Here is a 19,569-nt window from a genome sequence, read left to right as displayed (position 1 = left end):
GTCATCACGTTTCCAAATATAATCTAAAATATGCAACAGCCTCAGCATGTAGATTAGAGAATATATTATCATATGTCATGTCATGATGATCAAAAAGCTTAATGAGTAACACAGATATGATGATTACCTGTGTGCCTGTCTTTGTGCAGCAGCAGAAAGGCTGCCATTACGCTTCAGTTATTAATGCAGCACTTAATTAGTCATAATTTTATACAACTAATTTACTCAGGACGCATTAAATAAACATAGATGTCTAATTAGAATATTGTGTTAAACTAGTTGGATTGAGCGCAGGCATGTACACACTGACAAACACACACACACACACACACATACACACACACTCTCTCATAGAGGCTGTGTTCATTATCAGACAAATACCTTAGCAACTGATAGCGCCTTGAGCATAATAGAGTGAGAGTGATTTGCATCCACAAATACTCCTGCACTGTGTATGTATGCATTTCATACATTAAGAGAACAAGTGTAGAATAAGATCCTAATTCCTGGATCAGCAAGAAAGTAAATAATATTATGAAGGCTCAAAGGTTAAAGCCACACCAATATATCAGCAGGTTAGTATTCCGGGCCAATATTAGCTGATCACAGATAGACAGTATGTCAGCACATACTGTTAGTTTGTCTGTTATTGTGTCAAGCATATGCAGTACAAATACCCAGCCCACTTGAATGTATAAGACACTTTAGCAGATATCAGATATAAACAAATATTAACTGAACAAAATGTTTCATACTGAAAACATAAGAGACTATTCAGTACAACTCACAGGATTTGCAAAACCAAAGGTAGGTGCTATAATCCCAGATAGCGCTTTGTTAGAGCTTTGTTTTCTGGAGTCGAGATGAATGTATTTACAATACTTGAATGAAAATGTTAAACACAACATCTATGATCAACATCATGTATGGTGTTGTGCTAGCAGTTACTCTCTATAATAGAGCATTGCGAGGAACACGGACACACCAGCCAAGAAAAATGCATACTCACTGACACATACATACACGGGCTCCCATCCACCTTGAGTGAGTGTGGTGTTTTGCAGCCTGCAGCACTCATCAGCAGGCAGCAGCCGGCAGGCTGCGGTGCAGGCGAGCAGTAGGACAGTGCATTAATGAAATGTTAATGGCTGAATTAAGACCAAAATAACCAATCTAGCCTGGACTCCTGCATGAGTCCATTAGCATCAGCGCGCCATGCTGGGGCAAACGACAACACTGCCCCCCTGCCCCCACCACCACAACCTCCATCCAGGGCAGGGACCATGGGGCTGGGGGCCCACGCAGGTAGATGGCGTTGGAGGGTGGTGGGGAGGCAGAGACGGCTCTCCATCTGCCTGACCTCTGCGTGGTTGCTGCTGGGAGAACATCACAAATGATTTACAAATGGAACTGGGAGGGCTAAGCACAAGTGGGGGACTCGCTCTGCAATTGATGAATGACATCAAGGACAATTTCCATGTTGTTTTAATGGTAGAATTTGTTGTTCGAGTTGCTGAATTTGTTGTTTAGATTTCACTGAATAACATTTTTTTAATGTTTTTTTTTGTTTGTTTGTTTGTTGGATGAAAATGTGTGAAATAGTAAAATCAGTCACTGTACAGTTCTGCAACTAACCATTATGTTAATTATCGATTAAGCTATGATCATATCATCAGTTTATCCTGGAGCACAGTGGGATGTTTTCAGATTGCTTGTTTTGTTTGTCCGTCTATTGGCTTAGGGCATGATGCAACCTTTATTGTTCCTTCTGTTGGTGCGTTCCTTATCACCTACACTCAGAAGTATCTTGTTGATCAGACAAAACATTTGTTGCTTGTCAGAGATGTTAGAGATTTTGTTAGTAATGGAGATTCCAAATAAACCAATGTAGAGTTAACACTGTGATCTCTGAGGTCTCAGTCACTGTCCTGTTCTACTGCAAATTTAACCATTAAGAGTCATATTTTGAGGTGCATCGGTGAATGGGTTTGTTTGTGTGGACAAAAGAACAAAACAGTGGGAATAAGCACTTGAACAGCTCTATTAGGAACATCTGAACTGAGGAAACCTGCTTCCTAAAGTGGCTCCTAAACTTCAAAATCTACTCTCAGGGTTTAAAATATCTGTTTACAGTGACAGCGACCTTTGGACACTGTCTCTTTAAGAATCAACCAAGAGGTCACTGCTGTCCCCCATCCGTCTAAATGAATGTAGCTCAAGATCACTCGGGTCTGATCTTGATTTGGATTTTATTTAATTACAAGTATATGAATGCATGTCTTGCTTTGCAGTAATGCTGTTATTCTACATCATGGAAAGTGTAATTGAGACCACACAGGGCATTACAGGGCAACATTATGGCTGAGGAGCTGAGTGATGTGTCTCTGCGTGACGCGCCGTTCCCTGTTTCTTAATTAGAAACTTGGATCACAATGTTGCTCCAAGAATCACACGAGCATGTTTCATATACATCTTGTAAGGAGGGGCATGGGTGGGGGGTTTCATGGTCGACCCTCAAGCTCCCACATACCAAAGTGCATCGATAAATCTGCTGACAAACATCCACAGATACTTCATGAAAAAATCTGAGGAAGATAAATTAGAGCTCTTAACCTGGTAATGTCCTCTAATTGGGGGAAGCTGTAATTGGTTTAAGCATTAATCAGATTGGAGCCGGTCGTGGTTAAGTGTTGTGCGAATGCGAGGTTTCCTGTTGAAGTATGAAAAGAGTTTTTGTTGGAAATAAATGTGTTTGTGCCGCTGGGAGCCTCTGGAGCACATTATGTGAACATGATGACCCTTAGATTCAATGACCACATATGCACTTAGTGGTTGTAATGCTTGTACGGTGCGCTTTGTGGGAGATTTGTCTCTCTAAACATGTTCAGGGAGGGGCTTTCATTCTTGTGAAAGGTTGTTCCAACTTATATATATTATGCTGATTTTATTGACACTGCATTTAGTCATTTGAATAATGACTAAATGTCATGGCAGATTGGAATATCTGTTACAATAATCTCTTTAAAGTGAATTGGCAGAACCAAATAACCCCAATTTCTAGCTATTTGACATCAAAAGAGCTCTCAATTAGCAAATGACTGCAGACTGGTGCAGATTTCAGGGGCACACTTGTGGTGTTGGCTTGGTTATCATAAAAAACAGAACAGGTTGGGTTGGAAGGCTAATCAAATATTTGGTTATGGTTTCCAAAAGATTGTAGTTTTGGTAAAAATATTGATTAGGTCAGTGTGTAGTTTGTTATTTTAAGACTATGATCTATGATCTTTCCTTAAGTGTGATAGAGTCACCAAAACAACACAAACCAGGAGCGATTATTGCAGGAGAGCAAATTTAAGCTTTTAATGAGCAGTTACATGACCAGAAGTATGTGAACCATTGACCATTACACTTATGGGCAGGATGGGGTTGATGTCCCCGGCTCTGTGCAGCTAGTCAAGTCACTCTGGGAAAACCATTTCTTCATGGACCTGGCTTCTTGCACAGGGGCGTTGCCTTGTCGAAAAAGAAAATCCCCCTCGTCAGACTGTTGGCACAAAGTTTGAAACACGCTCCTCACTAAAATATCACTGTCTGCTGTAGTATTAAGATCTGCCTTTCTTGGAGTGAAGCTGCCCACACTGTGAAAACACACCTAGGCCAGAGGTAGCCACAAGTGGACAGTATTTATATACTTTTGTGCAAAATATATTTGAAAAGCAAACAAGCCAAAAGTGAATGTAGGTGTGAGAAGGCAGGGTTGAGCCAGGGCTGAATCACTCAAAGTTTTCTCCAGTTATATTCTGATCATCACTCTTGGCTGCATGAAACTACCAGTGAGCTTACATCTGCCCTCAAAACTGTGGTTCTTTGGCTCTGCTCACCGAGGTTTAAGTCAACCAATGAGATAATTTCAGCCTGCAGAGCAGCTCTGCCTCTGAGGAATGTTTGCATAATTAAAACTCTGATGTACAGTGTCTTGTCTTGGCTGGATGGTGACATATAGTACAGTTACGTTCTTTTGGGCATCAAACTTGTGAAAGACTTGTCTCTGGCTACAACCCACTCCTCCGCTATCTTGAAATGTTCTGGGAGATTGTCTTAAAGCAAATGTCATTTTGGACAAAAGAGGGAGGGAGTTTTTTTTTTTTTTTGCATAATGCAGAAAGCATGAAGATTTGAAGGGAGCTTTCACTGTTCTTGAAATTCACAGCAGTGACTGCCAGCAGTGCACAGTGGTGTAATAGATGTAACATCACCATGGCTTTCAGAAAACAAGACCTGGGGAGGGGTGAGGGAGTCGGAGGGGGAAAAAAAATCATATAGATGGAAAAAAAAAGGTTGTCACCTTCACCTTGCGTACTTGTCATTCGCCCAGCATCAGGTCATTAAATTCACATTAGGCCTCTCTGAGGGACCTTCGGATGCTGTTAGTGCACCTAAATCTGTGTGGCAGTTAAAAGAATCACAACTTCCTCCTGTCTGCGTTGGGGAAAACACACACATAAAAGCAGCTATGCGGCACTTTGCATTCTGACACGGGATCATTACGGTCTCTCCTTTCTGTATTTTTACTTTTTCTGGGGTTGATAATGGAGACCAGGGTCACTGGAGAGACGTTGGCCATGTCCATTTGTCCATCCCCTGGAGGACAGAGCTGGATCTGAGTCAAAGTTTTAGATCGGTGCCACTAAGATGGCATTAACTCCAGGTCTCCTGGGCCGGCAGCGTGAATCATTTATTAACAGAAACCTGCGATGCCTGTTTCAAATGTCAGATCACGTTAGGCCAATGTCCCTGGATTATTCAAGGCAAAAAAGTATTTTGTCACATGGAGTGCTTACCTCATGCCACAAAAGGAAAAAAAAAATCTGTGAAGCTCTTCCAAGGTACACGAGCCAGGAGGAAATCAGACAAATGGAAACTAATCAGCTACATGACGGCGTACAGCTCTTAAAAACTGATAACCGATATGATGTGGTCATAATAGTCCCTGTAAGGTTTGTATATGTCAACATTTATTGGTCATAGTCATAAGTATATTCCTGTGACCAATGTGTTTGTTCATGCATGCAAACCAAATTTCCTGTGATGCAATCATAAAGTTGAAGTCAACATTTCATACATTCACCACATTCAGTGACAGGAAAAAAAAGGACCAGTATTTTCAAAACATTTGTCATCACGCAGTTTAGGAAGCAGACTGGGCTTCACCTAAAGGCACATTTAAGAAAAAACAAAAAAAAACTTTGTGTCGAGGGGTAATTACCAATTTTCCACATTAATATCAGTTTCACTTGGCGTGTTGCTCGGCCTGGACAACAACTGCATAATGTCGTCTGTGTCTCTGGAGAAACTTATCGTCTGAGAAATCAACCCTGCTGATGTGAGCTTTGGTTTAGATTGTGGCTCAGTGATATGGTTGAAATCACCGTCAAGACATGAACAAACATATTTTTAGCTACACCGATACATATCACTATATAACATCCAATCAAATTAATTCTTCTATGATGACATATCAATAAAAATTAGTTATTTTTCTAATATATTGAGCTGGCCCCACCCACTAAGGTTGAATCAAGCCAATGAGATCATTGCTTTTTTAGTTTGTAAAAGAAACGCACTGATCATAAATACTGAAGCTTGGTCAAAGAGAACCTGGACCACACTCTTTCCTGTTTTTACCAGCTGGGGTCAAAACTGAGAGACTGTTATCTAAGGGGAATGGCTGGGTGGTGACAGTGACCTTCGACGTGTTTGTCTGGCCACGTCTGACATTGGCCACCCCATTTGCCTGCATATTATTGTTTATGAAGAGGAGTTTGGGGGGGGGGGGGGGGGGGGGGGGTGTTTATAGGTTGGTGTTGGATGGACAGCTGCTGTGTTTGGCTGTTGACCAGAGGCCTAATAACTACAGCATGAGCGGGACATTACCTGTGAGCAGCTGCCATCCAGTGGCATGATACTGTGCCCAACAATAACCATTCAGATGTGAATGGAGTCACTAATAATGATTTGAGCTGCTCAGCATCGTTGGACAAAAGTTGTTTGAACTTGAGTTTGTAACCTCTGGTCACATCCTGTATCTATAGATGGAGAGAAGCTTCTCGTAGGCAGATAAAGAATGAAAATAAATGGGAAAGCTGTGGACTCAGAAAAGGTAAACTTTGTCACATCTGATTGTAGCAGCGCTGCAGAGTTTTTGACTCCTGACAGAAAATACTCGATGCTATTGCTCTGCTTTTCAAACTGTTCTTCTCTCTGCTGCTGCTTGTGTCAAATGCTCATTGTATTGGTTTATCCCTTTTGCTTCTCATTTCTCATCTTTACACATGAGTTGATCGCAGCAGCTCGATCCTCCCCCCTCCGCCCCCCCATCACCAACCTCCCCCAACCTTCAGCCGCGTCCTGCGAGCGAGACAGCTGTGAAAACAGTGTGGAATCTGTGCAACCGGCAGAGAAACGGGCTCGTTTCTGTATCTTCCAATTTTAACCAGATTTTCCAGGGATATTAGAGGAAACAAAAGATGTGACATCCCAGTGTTCAAAGCTCCACCCGATAACTTTGATGCGAGATTCACTCTGAATAAAAGGAGAGGGGGAACATTTTGGACGTCTTCCTTACGTTTTAAAGTGAGGTGACACTTAACGGGTCCATAAATTTGCATTTGTTACTGCCGTCTTTAGCATACATAATAAGAAACCCCCCCCTCAAGATGTGGAGATCTGAAAGTGAAAAGATTGTATGCTTGTCGTTATAAGACTCATTCCACATGACAGGAAGACAAAGAAGAAAAAAAAACTTCTCAGCTCACTCAACAGTTCTGTGTCACTTAGCCTTTTACCTCTAGCACAAAAAAAGTCATAAATTTTTACCAGCACGCAACATCTGTACAAACAAATGTAAGGCATTTGTCACGGTGACACTGATACACAGGCACACTGATACGTTTCATAACAGAAAATGACACAGCATGCTGCAACATCAGTGGGATCTCAGACTCTACAAAGAGACACTGTAGAGTACAGTTACTGCAGTCAACAACAGAATCATAAAGGAGAACAATTAATGAAATGCAGTGGGGGGAGAAATGTTCTGACTTGTCTTGATATGTGTTTATGGAAGTAGAAAGTGGACCCAGGTATTTTTACAAGATGTAGAATTATAAGATGCTTACATGTTAATTATCCTCAGCAGTGGTAAAATCAACTGGGTGAAGTGAATTTTCTGTGATTACAAGATCACAAGGTGTCGCTTGGCAGTCAATTCAAATACTGCAATTAGTGCTGTAGGTGTTGATATTTACGGCATTTGTCTGATCTACCTTGTTTAGTTTGTGAAAAATGTACATGTGTTGGCAACTACATCATCATATAAACTCAATGTTCAGTACATTTTTTCTCCTCTTTATTCTGCTTTATGCGCCCGAATTTATAAGATAAAAGATGAATCCAGGATCTCGCTGAAGATTATTTATATATACCTAAACCTCTATGGTTAGGAGCTCTATTCCCATTGGGCCCACTCCTTCCAAACATGTAGTGTGCACAGTTTGGAAGATAGTGTCCGTGTCCAGCAACTGGCACATACAGCACTATTTTATTTTATGTAAGCACACGTACATCACTAAGCCAAATTCCTTGAAATTTATCACAGCATGTGAATAATGTGATTAAGTCAGTGATTTGCAGTAAACCACCAGTCACCAGTCAAAATACAGTGCTCCCTCTTCGCCGGTGGATGGGCACCGGCCTCATTTTATTCCAGCCCATGTATAAAACACAGTGTGGGAATAGGTTTGACTGATCTATCCCATCTAATATGCGACTTTCTCCCTTTTTTTTTTTAACTCATAAGTTGCAAATGGCTTCATTAAAACAAAAGCACGACCATAGGGAGCACATAAAACATGCTGCCGCTACCTAATATGGTATTTATGACCAGGGCTAAATGTAGAGTGAATTAAACTTTAAAGGATTGCAGTCAGGTAGACTCGCCGACGTTTGTGGAGGAATGTCCATTAACAAGATGAAAGAAGCGGGGTGTGTGGATATGTGCGTGTGTGTTGCACAGGAGTGTTATTCCCTCATGGCTCCCGGTGGAACGTCAGCTGCTCAGCTCGACGGCTGGCTGGACTTAGACACCTTCCAACCGCATGTGAAATGGAAAATCGACTGACGGGGTCACTCAGGAGCTCCAGCTTCCTGTATTTACAGAAATAATTAAAACATAATATCATCAAAAGTGACTTCTCCCACCTCCCTCAATCCGTCTCCCTACCCCTTCGCCGCAGACACTCCTCTTGCTCATTTTCTTGCCTCTCTGTGAGAGAAGTTTCATCTACCGGAGAAAATAAACCAATTAACAGCTGATGTCGAGATGCAGCAAACGGAATTTTCTGCCGACCGAGGCGTGATGTAGAATGCTTATTAGAGGACAGGTTCAGGTCTAAATAATCACTAGACATGCTTGGAACCAATTCTACATTCATCAGCTCCTGGATTTCCCAGTGGGGAAATACACAAGAGCAAAGGCCTTGTCAGCCCCTCTAGATGCCTCAATCTCAACCTGGCTAACCTGCTTTGCGCCAGGATCAGACTATGATGAAGTTTCTCTATTCCTGGGACGGGCCGGCACTGTTTGCTCTCTGGGTGGTGTGCTCATGTTTAGCATAGTACTCTAGATGACTGAATACTTGCACAGCACCAGAAAATCCTGCATAAGAGAAATCTTGTGTGCTCTGATACAACATTCATTATGGTAGAAGTCAAACAAGCATCAACCAGCTGCAGCTGGTTTTCTGATTTTTAACTTTAGTGACTCTGTTGATGCATGAATAGAATATTTTGCTGAGCAAATCTCTTCATTTACAGCACGTCTGTGCCACAGCAGTTTTTATAGTTTGTTTCTCATCAGTACCAGAGTTTCCGATTTAACAAATTCTCTTTTCCATCAACTTTTTTGGGTACACATTTGAGATTTCCTTGAACAGCTCTTTGATGTACACATCACTGCATTGATACATGGGATAATGGCAAGTGGCACTGTCTCTTTAAAGCTGCATTATATAAAATGACTTCAGTGAACATGTGGAGGTTTACCAGCCTAGTGACTCTGAACCTTTTACTCCAAAGGACACCAAATAGATGAAGAGGAAACCAGCCAAATATGTTTGAATATTTACTTGTACATTTAAGGATGGATATAAGTTAATGTTAGCAGATTAAAAAAATATTCAGGGGGAATCTGGGGAAAAAGGGAGTCACATGTTCATACTACAGTAATTTACTTGTTACTTAGCTGAACTTGAAAAGAAGGTAAGATTTATTTGGGCTTGTGAGTGAATAGTGAGTGGTGCTGTAGACATGCTGGTCTGAAAATCTGATTATGTTGGTAATACAAACTGTTTTTCTTATTTTGTTTTGTAGTATTATTTAATGATATATATACACAGCATTCTGGATGGGGTGTATATAATTTTGTGGTGGTGTGTGAGCCCATGCCAGTTGACCATATTGAATCACGCAATAAGAAAAACTTTGACATTTCTGTCGTCAAAAGAGAAGATTTAGGGTTTTAGGATTCAGTTCATAGCTTCCTCTGCAGACATTTCCTCAGAGTGACAACAGTGGTAGCAGAATTCAATCTGGGCCAGACAGGGAAAGTCTCCATTATCTCATTGTTAGGCACACTTTTGTGTTTTAAGCTTATGAGATGAGTGCATTTTTGCAAGTATGTAAATATGTTTCCCAGAGCAGTTTCATGCTGATGTTAAATTATTTATGATCTGACTTCATATTTTATATTTATGTAGTGTCAGAGTGATATAGGGTAAGTCAAATAAGGTCTAAAGAAACTAAACAAATTATTCTCTTGAAAACATATTCATATATTCTTCTTTATATTGGTGTTTGTTTGCCTTACGGCGATCACCGACTCAAGTTCAAAGTTGACCCAGTTTCTGATTTACCAGTACAGATGTGATCAGTGCAGAAAACCCACTCAGTCCTGCAAGTGTGCACAGAGATCCTGCTGCACTTTTTAAATATTCACAAAAAAATAGGGGAAAAAATCTGCTGTTGTTTTAGCTGTTAAAGTTTTAAAGCGATGACCTGTTGAGTGGTTTGTTAGGGGACATTAAAGTTTTGGATTAATCTGTTGTAAAGGGTTCTGTCTTTGTGAAGAAGTGTCTGCACTGACAGTAGGAGGATTTCAAGGTGAATGCATGAATGCATGACTATGGCTACCACTACATCATGTGACAACTCCATTTTGTCCCCTTGCTCTTGTCAAAAGCATCATATTTTATAGATTGAAGTCACATCTTGTGCTATTGCATTTCTGAAACACAGGTAAGAGTGTAAATATTTGAAATGACCACAGGGATCATGCATCTTAGATAGCTGTGCACAGCTGTAATGGCTTACATCCTCACTTCCTCTTTCTTCCTCTGCTCTCTTCCCGTGAGGCTCGCCCACCTTTTTAACGTTTTAGTTCACAGATGGGCGAAAAAGGTTCCCTTGCTTTCACGTGACCTCTGTTGAATGTAAAAATTTGTGACACAAAGTGGCGCGGTTTCATATTTGTTTAGCGGTGACTGGCTCGCTGCGCCAGCATAATGGTACGGCTCCGGTAGCCAGATCACCGGAGGCTGTGCATCAGGGGACAACCTGGTATCACCGTGCTGCTGATTTATGCATGAACCATGTGCTCACTTTGCCGAGACAGACGGAGCCGACGTTAACAGAGGAGACATTCGGACAGGAAGACATCCTTTTTTTTAGTGATGTAGGGGGAATGGAGACAGCAGGGACGGGGTTGAGGCCTTAACAAAGACATTATGTATTCTGATGTTGTATTCATACCAGCTACCTGTCTGTTTGAGCCATCTGTCATGTGAAATGAGGAACATGGGGAAAACAGAAGGGACAACAACCCATGAAAGCAAAGTTAACAACCAGCTGCATGAAGTCACTTAACTGAAAACCTAAAGTACCTAAAGCTCACATGCAATAAAAAGTAAAAAAAAAAATAATGATGATTTCCTTTACATTAAGTTCCTCTCAGTGTCTTTTTTTCTACGAGCGCAGAAATCATTTTCTTTTGCTTATTAAGTGTTAATCTTGTTTTTGAATTTAATTACCAGAAATTTGGATCTGTTTCAGATCAGTCAGTGTGTAAATAAAGTTCAAATTGAACTTTTGATAAACCTGTTGTTGCTGTTCAGCCAGGCTATTGAATCTTCTCACTTGTGGTTGCCTGGAGTTATTGATAGTTCAACAGATGACCTTATTTTCAATGAACAAACATAAAACAACAGAGGACAACAAAACAAAAAGGTTTGCTTTTTCCTCTGATGCACACGACATGTCATTCGTGTTTTGCAGCCAGTATTCTCATACGTAATGTATGAGCTATCAGCTGAGTGCCCGTCTCTGGTTACTATAACATACTATGACATGCCGACAGCACAGACAGATTGCAAAGCACTTGAACCATACTGCGTTAATACTGAACGCATGATGTTTCAGGTCATGATTCAAACTGCACATCACATGGTGGCGTAATGGCCAAGGGTCTGCTTCCTCTTTTATGACACCAAAACCTTATTTATTTATATTTTCTTTTTACCAAAAGTTTTCCATTATTAAGATACATTTATAAATTGAATATTTATTAAATAAATTGAGTATTTTCATGCTGCAGAGGCCGTTTTGTTTAAATCTGGAGGGATCATGGATTGTACATTAAGATATGAAATATGGAAGTAATGATTGGGACAGATGTAGACTTACCTAAATCACATCCCATACTGCGAGTATTAACTTCCACCAGAGAGCTGCTTAAACATTTGGACTCAAATGTTTCCCACCGAGGGCACTCATCAACAACATTTCCCTTCAGTGTCAGATTTGTTCCTCTGTAAGTTATTTCTATAGGAAACAGGCCCACAAAGCAAACCATGTATTTTTTTTCATCCTCGCTCACTCGTGCAGTATTAATTCAAACACAAGAAATCTGCCTGGAAATCTAACCCCTCTGAGCATCCCTATGCCTGTTTATCTTGACAGCGCTCTCCTTAAGCAAGCCGTGTATCCATATTTGAAGGCGCCACCGGCTGCGTAGGTAAAGATGGGAATTTGTAGTGACAATGGGAGGGCATCAGCTCAACAGAGGTACCTAAGGAAAGAGACAACCTCTTCCAGTGAAGGCAAATGAGCCTTGTCAGCCGGCAGTTGGTGCAGTAATTATAAGGGGTGCGCTGAATTTCCCAGGGATTCTAGGAGAATGGCATAATGGAGAAAGCACTAAGAATTTTATAAGCCAAGCTGGAGGGAAATAAGACAGGAAAATCTAACATTCACCGGAGCCTGCCTTTACAAAAGAAACATTAAAGTTGTTTGTGATATTTAGGCACCCAGTAGCTTAAGTCATTGTTCTACTAGTAAAACAGACTTGCTGAGTGTGTGAAACCACAGTGGGAATGGCTGCTGTTGTCCTAAATTACCAGTTAAGCTGTTGTACATTGCCTCAGTAATTTGGTGGATGGCAGGTGCACCTGCTTGTCCAACCCTCCTGCCTTTGTGCTCTGCTAAAAACAGAGAAACAGCATCTAGAAGCTGATGTTGTGATCATTGTATATCTTGGCTAATAGCTGAATAGCTGGAAAAAGAACCTAATTTATAATCCGAATGTGGACTTCAAGAGAGTTATGACGCTTAACTTTATTTACCAAGACTGAGATGTGTGTGAGGCTGCAAGCAGTTCATACTGCAGGTGATGGATTTGTCAAGTGTTTTTTAATTGATAAGGCTTGGACTGTTGATTCAGGTAAAAATGTACATTGTCATTTACATCACAAGATGTCAGTGCATGGTGTGTTCTTGCTTTGGGAGCAGGGACTTGTTAGAGATTATGTCATGTTTTAATAAAGACAGCAAAAACATTTACTACCATGGAAATGTGAAAAAAGTAAAATCTCCTCAACTTTCTGAATAGAAAGGTGTCAGGTTAGAGAAGAGATCTGTATTGAACAGTGACTGAGTAACTGTGGACTGTGGCAGTGCCCAACTGTATGAAAGAACACTTTCTGAAAGCTTGTGGTATTAATATCCTGTATTTAATGATTCATTGCCAGTGTGTTGTGGTGAGGATCTGGTTTCACTCTAAACCTTCCTGGGGGTCAGTCTGTAAAAGCTGCAATGAAGCCTGCATCAAGGAGCTGTTAAATGAATTTCAATAGCGTGGCTTTTATTGGAGAATTTTACTGTCCCACAATGATCCCAATGCTTTTCCACCTTGACAATAATAATCCGAGGGGAAAACACTGGATTCTTGGATTTTATATGTAATATGGAAGTTATATGTAAAAATTTAAAAGGTATTACACATCAGAACATTTGTGTAGCAGCATTTGCTTTGAAGAAAGCAGGGTAAACAGATTTAATACGAGGTATCCACCATCTGTAATGGTGTATGTTTCCCTCCTCCTGCAAACGTTTCCCCAGGCCATCACTCTGAACGTGTTTTTACTCTAATGCACCTTTTTAAAAACACTTAATAATTAATTAAAAGGAAGCTAGGTGTTTGCTAAAATTCCAGATAGATCTGAAGCGTTGTTGTTTTCCTTAAGTTTGTGTTTATTTACCCTCCAGAAACATTCATATACATTTGAGTCTGACAGTTACATCTGTTCAGGTATGCACCGCCTCGAGCAGCATCCGAGAAACTGCCGCCGACTCACTCTGCAGCTGTGAACCTTTACATTTTCGCATCTCTCCATTCACCTCTGGACTTCGCTGGCCCAGCTGACCCTCCCCGGTGTGATCCCTGCGACCCCCATCACTTCAGAGAAAACAGATGTAGATTTCATCCTCCCTGTCCGTGTCTCAGGGACACACCGAAGCTCACCGCCGACTCGGAGGTCCCTCAGCGACAGCTGTCCTGATTTCGAGTGACATCAGAGTCAGTCCTCAGTCACTCTGATGCTGTCAAGGAGTCGGCTGAGATGAACTGATGGTGGATGGCCTATTTATACCCCGGTCACCTGATCTCTCACTGCCCTGCAGGCCAGGAATATTAAATTGACAGCAGCATATTCTGAAATGTGTGATTGCCCTCGAGCCTGCAGATACTCGGGGTTATCTGCTTCTTATTTTTAACTTACCTTGATAAACACACAAAGGACACTTCTGTAGCTCATAGGGCATGACACTGATGCAGGCCAGGTTGACAGTTTTATTCCCTGTCATTATTAAGCTATAAGGAATATGTACATACATATATAAGATAGATAAGTGCGATTATATTTAAGTTTAAACATTTTTATTTAATTTCCTTCCTTCCTTCCTTCTTCCCTGCCACCAGATTATTGAACTTTTATTTTCCTGCTGTCCTTCCTTCCCTGCTTCCATCCTTGCTTCCTTCCTCCTACCAGGTCATTCATCCATGTAGTCCTTCAATAAATCACCGTCGTTCATTTATTCCTTCATTCATAAACTAATGACTTACTCACCTTCTCTTCTTTTGTTTCCCATCAGCAGATGCATGTTTTACATTCTGTCCTTCCCTTTCACATATCTCATCTGTCCATTAATGTTTCCTTTCGTCCTTCCTTCCTCACTTCCTTGCCTCCTCATTTGTTTCTTCCTTCATTCATCTACTAATTCCTACTGTGTATGAGTCTTCGTCCCTCCCACTTTTCCTTTCTTTCTGAGTGTTAGTCATCTATTTATCTATTCATCCATCCATCCATTTTACTTTAACCAGTGGGTGGTTTTCAGGAAGCCCCGCAGCCTTGGACCTCTCCCTCCAAACACAGGGGAGGTGTTGACCGACGTTGGACAGATTGGCCGGGCAGTGGAGGAGCTGAATTGCTGTAATCACATTTACTTGGCCCTTATCTGCATGTTTGACATTTTGTCTCAGCGGTCCAACAACCAAAGTGTAGGTCGAGCTGAACCACGAGCTGTCAAAACTCACTGCTCGGCCCGTGCCATGTTAAACACCCAACATCTGGGTCCACCGTAAACACTCAGCCCCTCGTAATCAGCCCCACATGTGGCCATGCTCAGGCAGCACGTGCTCCCATCCAGGCCTGGACGTAAGGGAAAACTGTCAGGTCCATCAGAGCCTTGGTCTCGCATGAAACGGATACAGCGTCAGGATTACAATTTGATAAATATTTGAACTGCAGCTCTCCTCCTATTATAATTAAGGCAGGTTTGAAATGGGCCCCCTACGTTTGATCTCCACGCCATCATGATACGGAGCTTAAGATGGGACATTTATTTAATAACAGCTGCACCGCAAAACTCCAGCAGCTGGCAGTTAAAAGGAAACCCCTCCCTTGGATACTGTTACACTCCTAGATATCATCAATCTCTGATTTCAATGCATTCCAGGGGTTATTCTGTGATGAAGTGGTTTAACTTACATTTCTGGTGAGCCCAGGTTCCCTTAAACTGTACTTCAGTTAGTTATCCTACATTTCCCAGAATAACTTATGACAGCCTCTAAAGATGGGGTGTGATGTTGTTGCTTGGATACAGCGAGGCTAGCCAAGTGGTTCATGAATTTTGGCCACGAAATCTGCAGTCGTTAAAGCCCTTCATACTCAAAGCCCAGTCTTTGTTGTGGCTACACTGGATTCCATTTCCTGCTCCTGTGGGTGCAGAGCAGCTCACCCCACCTCCTTTAGTGTGGTTTTTTATGTATAATTGTTGAAAAGACAGATCTAAGAAGTTCTCTGTCTTTTATTCTGGGAGACTGACGCCAGCATTGGATTCGTACTGTTGATATTTTTTGCTTAAACATTTTTCTGCTATCAAAGGTGGAACATGTTGTAGTTACTGGAATAAGATGATCGATTACAAGCAAGTGACTAAATGGAGCTTGAAATAAAATATACTGCACATTCAAAGTAGTGATGATAGACAAAGGTTCTCTATCATCAAATAAATGTCTCCTGAAAATAAACTACTATTCGTAAGTTTTCCCTCCCTGCTCAGATTAGTGCTAATTTTTAATAAGAGCCTTAAAACGTGTCGAGTTTTCCTATTTGAAAAATGCTACATGAATAATGCACTAAATGAACTTGGTATATACCTGACTGAGCCCCTGCTGTTTGGTATGCATGCAACTTCCCACAACTCCTCCGTGTCTCCCAACCCCCCTCAGGTTTGGGGGCAGATGTTCTCAATACGGAGATCAATGAGGGGTTGACTTCACTGTCTTTGTTCCCTTCTGTTCGCTGCAACACCCATACTGCTCGCAATAACTCAAGAAAGTAACACAAATGGCGTGTACGGGGCCATGTGGTGCCCCTGACGCAGAGACTGACAGAAAAACAGGAGGCAGGAGACTGAGACAGAAACAGTGCGAGACTCTGAAAGAAAGAGCAGAGGTGAGAGGGAGGAAAAGATCTTCAGAGTGGTGAAAGATTTCCATTTAAAAATCCTTCACTTGAACCTAATTTGAACCTTAACCCTGATAAAAGTTTAACCTCTGAAAGAAGTGAGAACTGGCTGAAATGTCCTCAGTTTGTAAAGATTTCCTCACTCTTAAAAACTCAGTCCTTATGAAGACAACGTAGAAGACACATACAGACACACACACGCACACTTACCGCCACTCACCCAGATACTCGATGCTTTGATTCCACTTGGCGCTCAACCAAGAGCAGGCATAAAAAAAAGACAAAAGTGACACAATGAGCTTATCTAGGCTGCCACCTGAAACTTAACACTTATCGGCGTCAACTGATCTTAAAACACTGCTTGTCCACCACGAGCGGTTTGTTAAATTAAGACTGAAGCTGCACTAATGAGGATTTTTTTATTTATTTATTTTTTTGTACAAACACAGTGGGGCAGCAGCAGAGAAAGAATCTCACTGATACTATGGTAGAATGTATAAATTATTCTCTCAAAATTAAATTAGATCCTCAGTTATGTTTTAAAGTTTTTCAGGAAGTAACAAAAGCAAAATAAAATCTAAAAAAACAGCAGTAATTTTACAGCAGTGATGAACCTGGCCGCAATAAACTCAGACCTTTCTTTTTCCTAGTTCTTTGTGTGTTGCTTTACTATGAAGTGCCTTTGATTTATTGTTTCGTTTTTATGTAAACATGAGCATGTGGTGTTGATTTATATTATTTTAGGGACTTTAAACACTTTTCCATTTGGAGACATTAACTAACACAGGTTACTAGTTCAACTTTAATGTGATAATATTTAACTGCAAATAGTAAAACCTCCATCTATAATATATACTGTAGATTGAATCACTGTTTATATAACACGCAGTATATTACTGAATCTGTTTTTTATTTACAGAAATAATAGAATAGTCCAGTTTATATATGAGAGTTGATGTATTTTCCCTCCCCCTACTGAATCAGCTGAGGATAAGCTGCTGCTGCTTTACCACAGCCCCCACCTTTTCATATTGTGACCCACACACTTCTACTTAACCTGTTTGATGTTGAAATTATCGGTTGTGTATGATTTTGACCCTGTCCTTAGTCTTATCTCTATCCTTGTTTTCTCTGTGCTACTGTGTTATTATTTGCTGTAGTAATGTCCTAGTTTCCACACCAGGCTCATTTAAAGTTTCATTTTATCTGATGAAAGATGTGTTACCACACTGACATGCTCAGAAGCTCTGTGCATCAGCGCCTGTCGACCTAGGTGTGCATCTCCATGGATGTGTGTGTTGCGTTAGGGCTCTTCTCTCAGCCCAAACCTATACATCATCCCTGATGACGACGTCTCCGAGCACCGGACCGACTCGAGCCGGCCCTCGGGGTCAATCTCTTAAATGAGATTTCAGCACCACTCACCCGTGCTCTGGTCCTCTCACCTTTTGCCAGGAGAACAGGAATGACCTTTGACCGTGGGATCTGTGAGCAGCCACCGTCTTTCTCCAAGTGGCGACCCCTCAGCTGCAGCCGACCATGCCTAAGCCGGGAAGACAGAGTGAGGAGGTGAGGCCTTGGTGTGTGGAAGACCAGAGAGGTGTGAAATGAAGAGTTCACTTCCAAAAAGAGATGCATGTGCATGTTTCCAATACCTACAGACAGAAAAGTAAAAGTTTTTCAAGTTTCTTCATTTTTAGTTGAGCAACAAAAAGACAGATGACTAGAAAGACTAAACTAAATGAACTAGACTAGTAATATTTTATATGCACTAAATGAAGAAGAGTCAACTGACTCATGAATGACAGATAGATAAATGGATACAGGTGTCTAACATTCCCTATCAGAACATTTATAAAATCATGCAAGCAGTGGTTGTTGTATAATGACATTATTAAGCCCCTTGTTGGTCCTCCCTTACAGCTCCCAGTCTACTGGCCTTTCTATGAAGGTAAGAGAGCACCATGTGAACAGTAGCACAAAGGCACAGTAGACATAGATCGTATTTGTGAGGTCATATGAGTTTTATTCATATGGCTCAAAATCACTAATCACAAATTTGCCTCAAAGACCTTTACAATCTGTAGAGCATGCAACACCCTCAGTTTGGATAAGGAAGAAAAAAAATGGGTAAAAACAGATTAAAATCCAAAAAATTAGAAAATCATTAAAGCAGACAATTTCCAGCTTTCCTGCTGTTCTCTTTTTCTTTTTACTTTGAGGGGCTGCAGTACATAATCAGCAGCTCATCTGCATTTTCTGCCCAATTTTCTTTTCACTTTTGTCTAACTAGAAGCTTCTCTGAGCTTTGCTTATCACAAGAGGGCCGTATTTATTACAAACCAGTGGCCAATGTCCTCTGCTTTATGGAATGGGGACATAAAATCCAGGTGATAGTGAGTTTCAACCAGTTTTCTCCTTTTTACGAGGAATGACTGTATTTTACTGTGAACCTGCAAAACCAATAACCCTGTAGCATTCACATTGATGTCCACTGCACATCATATGTAAAGGGAAGATACACAAAGAGAGAGCATCGTGTTTTCTACTTAGTGAGATCTTAAATAATCCACCAATCCTTTTTGCATATTTACTTACAAGTACCACCATTTCTTCCTTTTTGATAAGCTGCACTGCAGTTTGCATTGGATTTAATGTAAGCAAACAGTGTTTGCAGGTTACAGCATGTTACAGCGCATTAGTTATGTTAAGGCTGCAAGAGGGAGAACGCAGAAGAACACAGTATTTCCCAGAGGCCGACCTTAGCCTACATACTGTACTATATACATACCAGCTGCATATACACACTCAGACATGCAGTATAGAACATCCTTTAATGTGCATATGTGCAGTTGTGTGTTTCTTTCTTTCTGACATCTTGCAAGTGCTGTATGTATGTCATTAATTGAGTCTCCAGCTCCCTGGAGTGGTTAGCTCTGCTACCACTGGAAAGATAGAGGGGGAGATGCTCTTTGTGTGTGTGTGCGTGTGTGTCAGTGTGTGCTCTTAATACACATACACACACACACACACAAGCCCTGATCGCCTGATGATTATGCTTGATCAGTGTCAAACACAAACTACTGCAGCGGGTGCTTTGAAAAGGAATATATTGTGTACTCAGGCTTTTTCAGACCCTTAGTGTTGCTTT

General features: G+C 41.1%; 1 long non-coding RNA gene across 8 annotated transcripts in view; it reads left to right on the top strand.

The window, feature by feature from the left end:
• Positions 1-19,569, top strand: part of LOC139609933 (uncharacterized) — a 290,241-nt gene that overhangs the window by 95,222 nt on the left and 175,450 nt on the right. For 7 of the 8 annotated variants that reach the window (XR_011685416.1, XR_011685415.1, XR_011685420.1 and 4 more), the window contains 2 exons: positions 17,874-17,987; positions 18,342-18,369. This is a non-coding gene — a long non-coding RNA (uncharacterized lncRNA). Of the gene's footprint in view, positions 1-17,873; positions 18,019-18,341; positions 18,370-19,569 lie in introns of all 8 variants that reach the window. The other variant, XR_011685421.1, reaches the window with a different exon arrangement.

Source organism: Trachinotus anak, unplaced genomic scaffold (genome assembly GCF_046630095.1).
Source record: "Trachinotus anak isolate AG129_WGS33_773 ecotype Australia unplaced genomic scaffold, CSIRO_AGI_Tana_v1 ptg000026l, whole genome shotgun sequence".
Lineage (NCBI taxonomy): Eukaryota > Metazoa > Chordata > Actinopteri > Carangiformes > Carangidae > Trachinotus > Trachinotus anak.
The sequence above is the reverse complement of the archived record's forward strand: the minus strand, read 5'-3'. Positions and strand labels throughout refer to the sequence as shown.